The 4,724-nt window shown below is 53.3% G+C and overlaps 1 pseudogene; it reads right to left on the bottom strand.

Moving 5' to 3' along the window:
• Nucleotides 1-916: 916 nt before the first annotated feature.
• On the bottom strand, nucleotides 917-3,689 carry LOC129043637 (major vault protein-like; annotated as a pseudogene).
• Between the last annotated feature and the right edge of the window lie 1,035 nt (nucleotides 3,690-4,724).

The raw sequence follows: 4,724 nt of genomic DNA, 5'->3' as shown, positions 1-4,724 counted from the left end.
TTGGAGAAGGTATGGTTGCAACCCACTGGGAGGTAGAGACATTTGCTGATTTTCCCAGGTGAGTTGGCCCTCAGTTGCTAGTTGGGTAGGCAGGCAGCAACTTTGGGGTGCAGGAAACCCAGTATGCAGGTTTGCAGAGGGAGGAGGGTGCCAATGGCAACCCTCTGTAGTGCAGGTGGGGTGCAGGTGAGCAAAGAAAAGGGGTGCATTACTGGGACTGGAGGAATAGAGAGTATTGTGTCTGTGTCCAGAGGGCAAGAGACAGGCCAGGCTCTGAGATCACTGAGTGACTCTCCTCTGGGCACATGGCTGGGCAGAGTACCCACCTCATATCACTTCTTAACTTTGTGGCCCCAGAAGCAGCAGGACAGCCCCTTTCTCCTTGCAATGTTCTCCAAGCACCCTCTACTGAGAAAACTGTAAACCAAAAGTACCTGAGCCTAGTCTCAATTCATTTAGGAGTTTATTTTGCCAAGGCTAAGGACATGCCTGTGACAAGCCTCAGGAGTCCCTGATGACATGTGCCCATGGTAGTCAGCCTACAAATTGGTTTATAAACTATGTCTTTTAGGGAGAAATAAGACATTAATCAATATATGTAGGATATACATTGGTTCAGTCTGGAAAGGCAGGACAACTGGAAGCAGAGGCTTCTGGGTCATAGCAGATTCAAAGATTTTCTAATTGGCAATTGGTTATTATCTAAAGAGCTGGAATCAACAGAAAAGAATGTCTGGGTTACAGTAAGGGGTTGTGGAAAAATCAAGGTTGCATCATGCAGAGATGAAGCCTCCAGGTAGCAGGCTTCAGAGAGAATAGATTGTAAATGTTTCTTATCAGATGTAAACAGTCTGTTCTATGAGTCTTTTTTTTTTTTTTTTTTTGAAATTTTAAATGCCCAGAAACTTCCATTGTATTAATCAAGAGTTAGCACAGTACAGACACCACTTGGTTGTCTCCAGGAGCTTGAGGGGCCTTAACAGACTGGGGGGATATCCCCTCCCCGGGGCTGGGCCCACTGGCCACCCTTCTGCCCAGGGGCTGACCCTGGGGCCCCATCCCCAGCAGCCCAAAGGCTGTGTTGAAGAGGTTGATGGGAGGGGAGCCATCCGTGGTGAGGGCTGATTTCAGGCCCAGGGACTGGAGCAGTTTTACCTGCATCTCAGGCCCAGCCACAGCAAGGTCCCTGATGGTGCTGGGGCCTATGGCCTCTGTCATCTGCTTTAACTTCTTCACCTCCACTTCAGCCAGCTGCTGAGCCTTGCTCACCTCCAGCTCCAGCTGAGCCAGGCATAGACCTGTTCTGGCTCTCCAACCTTCTGTACCCTCTGGAGCTCAGCCTCTGTCTCGATGGCCAAGGCCTGTGCTTTTAGCTTGGCCTGCAGCACGGACCCTTCTCCCTCAATCCGGGCTGCCTCTGCACGGGACTCGGCCTCCGCCTTGGCAGTCCCGGTGCTCTCCACGGTCATGCTCAGAGCCTCAAGCTCCAAGAGTTCCTTGCGAGCTTTCTCGGCTTCTGACTGGTCCAGGATCTTCTGCCGCTCAAGCCGGCCGCGGGCTTCCTGCTCCAGTCTCTGAGCCTCATGCTTGGCCACCGCTTCCTGGGAGTTGGTGGTGATCTCGATGGCCAGCTGGACGCTGCGTTGCAGGGCGTCCCGGGTCCTCTGATCCACAGGCTCCACCGAATGCACGTCCACACTGCTGACCGCCAGCCCCTTTTGGGGGAAGACAGCCTGGTCCCGGGGCCTGGGCAGGGCCATGCCGTCGGGGCCCTTGGCTTCCGAGGTCTCAAAGCCAAAACAGCAGTGCGAATGATGCGGGCTGAGTTCTTATGGAAGTCATCGGAGGTGACAGAGGCCACGGCCCCCCGCACCCGGGATGCGATGGCCTTGCAGGCATCACCTACAAAGTCTGGCACTGAAAAGAGCTTGGCCGTCTCTTGGGGGTCCTTCCGGTCATTCACCTCAAAGTGCCAGTTGTAGGCCAGCTGCAGTTGCAGCCTGGCATGATCCGCCGTTTCAATGATGATAAAGTCTGTGAAGAACCCCAGCAGCAGGCAGAGCGCACGGCGGGCATGGGGACGCTTGGGCCGCCCAGCCGAGAGGGACAACATTGTGAACTGCTCCTCAGGACCCAGCGACACCAGCTCAGGCCCGAAGACCACGCGTGCTCGCTTCTCTCGGTAGAAAGAAGAGCGTGCGCGCTTCCGCGCCTGCGCCGCGTTGTTGTGGGGCACGCGGTAGCTGACCACACGGGTCTTGTTCCGGGGCACCAAGGGCTGGAGGCTTTTAGCTGTGTCCTTCTCACCCCGTCTGCCAGAGAGTCCTGCCCCTTGTTCAGCAGCTCCTCCACCCCGGGAGGCAGCTCCTTCTCCCACAGGACTTCGTCCTGGGTCAGCATGTAGGTGCTTCCAATCACAGTGCGCACCTTTCCGGCCTTGACATCCTGCACTTAGATGCCCTCGTTCTCGTCTAGAGGGATGGCCTGGCGCTCCTCCACCACCTCCACTTTGGCAGATGGCACATACTCCAGGGGTCCGCGGATGAGCCAGCGGTCCCCAGCCTGGTGTGAGACCTTCTCCTCATCCTCCCCCTCCTCCAGGGGCTGCAGGGCCCTCAGCAGCAGCCCCTGCTGCTCCGACAGCACATACACATCCTGGATGCCTTGTTCCAGCTGCTCTCCTGGCTGGAGGAAAAAAGACTTCTCTCCCTTGACCACGCCCTTCTGCCCCAGCTGATTCTTGCCGTCCGGTCCGACAGGGTCGAGAATCACGCAGTAGTTGTGGGGGCCCAGGGTGGTGATGGGCACAACCCCCAGCACCTCCTCGTGGACATCTGGCACGTGGGCCTCTGTGTCCTGCACTGTCACCGGCCACTCCTCCCCAGTGTGGCGGGACACTCCCCTGAAGTCCCGGAAGTTCCGCCGAGCCCGGAGGTGCAGGGCTGTCTTTTCCGTAAGGATGACGGCGTCCACCAAATCCAAAACCTCCTCAAACACCGCTGGGAGGTACGCCCCTACCGTGGTGACCAGCCATTCTTCCCCTGTCACCCTCTCCTTGCCGTCCCGGTCCCAGCACTCCTTGCGGGCCCTCAGCCGCAGAGCCTGGTTCTGCCTGATGATGGTGGCCTGAATGATCTCCACGACCTCCACTTCCTTCCGTGGGATGTACGTTCCAGGTCCCTCGAAAAGCCACTCATCTCCTGCCACCACCTTGTCTCTATCTTTATCCTCAAAATCAAGCAGCGCCTTTAGATGGAGGGCAGTGTTGGGCAGAACCACCTGCAGGGGTGTGATGTCCTTTTCCAGCACCTGCCCTGGGTACAGGGGGAAGGGGTCCTGGGCCAGCTGGATCTCGAGGTCAGCGTGGTGAAGCCGAACTTGCCCTGTGACATCAAACAGCACCAAGCCCTGGGCATCCCGAGACACAGGGTTGGCCACTGTGCAGTAGTGACGTGGGGGGATGGTCACCATGCACATGGGGGCAAACAGTACCCTCTCATTGTCCTGCCGGATGTAGGTCTTTGGCCCGACCTCCACACGGGACACGTTGCTGTTCTGGTCAAGCACATGGATATAGTGGTATGGGGGGATGTGGATGATGAACTCTTCAGTTGCCATGGTGACTCCTAAGCCCAGGGCTCACCAAAAGATGAATCTAGAAGTACAGGTAGCTGCAACAAACGCCTCAGATGGGGCTCTATGAGTCTTAAGGTCTGCGTTGATGTTAATGGTAATGAAGCATGTCCAACCCCTACCCCCACTGGCCCCCTTTCTCATGGCCTGAACTAGTTTTTCAGGTTAACTTTGGAATGCCCTTGGCCAAGAAGAGAAGTCCACTCAGATGGCTGGGGGGCTTAGAATTTTATTTTTGGTTTACAAAACCAAACGCTGTTAAGGAGAGATGCTGAAAGGAGTTCTGTCAGTTATTGCAGAGCATGTATTACAGGGTGAATTTGCAGCTGAGAGGCAATAAATTGGTGACTACCACAGTTTCTCACCATCTTCCATAGCTCATACTGGGAGAACCACCAGAGAGCTTCCCACAAATTCAGCTGTGCCCCTCATCAATGCATTATCTAGTTGACTTAGTGAAGGGTCTATCCTTTGGGCCCCCTTCAGGGTGTGGTTCAAAGGTGGCTGAACATGTTGGTTATAAGAAGTGACACCCAATATTTCCATTCTCCAGAATCTTCAGACACTTTCCTCTACAGTTTGTCAGGGAGAGTAGTTCTCCATTGAGTCCAGATTTCAATTAACTAACCTGCCACATTATTAACACCCCTCTTAACTGCTTGAGTCAACTCATTAAGTATCAGATCCTGAGAGTACCTTGATGTTGATAAATTTAGCGCAATCTATATTTTATCCTCTTTTTTCTAACTCTCTTAGAATGAGACAGGGATTTATCTTGAAGTTAATGGAACTGAAGCACCAGGGCCTCATATTTACATGTTCCCTTTCAATCTCTTGGGGAAAAAAAACAGTAGAATTTACTCACATAGTTAATGTTTTCCATATGAAAAGTAAAATATTTTAACCACAGTCAGTTAGGATAACTGTCTCATTCCTCTCTGGCTTCCTCTTATATTGGGTAGTTTGGTATAGCATCAGACATGTTTGGACTTTACCCAAGGCATATTCTAGTTGAAGATACATTTAGTTTGAGTTTAGAGGGGAGTATTTATATGCTTCCCAGTCACTTCTGTGTGTAGATAAGTTATTGC

Source organism: Pongo pygmaeus, chromosome 13 (assembly GCF_028885625.2).
Source record: "Pongo pygmaeus isolate AG05252 chromosome 13, NHGRI_mPonPyg2-v2.0_pri, whole genome shotgun sequence".
Taxonomy (NCBI): Eukaryota; Metazoa; Chordata; class Mammalia; order Primates; family Hominidae; genus Pongo; species Pongo pygmaeus.
The sequence above is the reverse complement of the archived record's forward strand: the minus strand, read 5'-3'. Positions and strand labels throughout refer to the sequence as shown.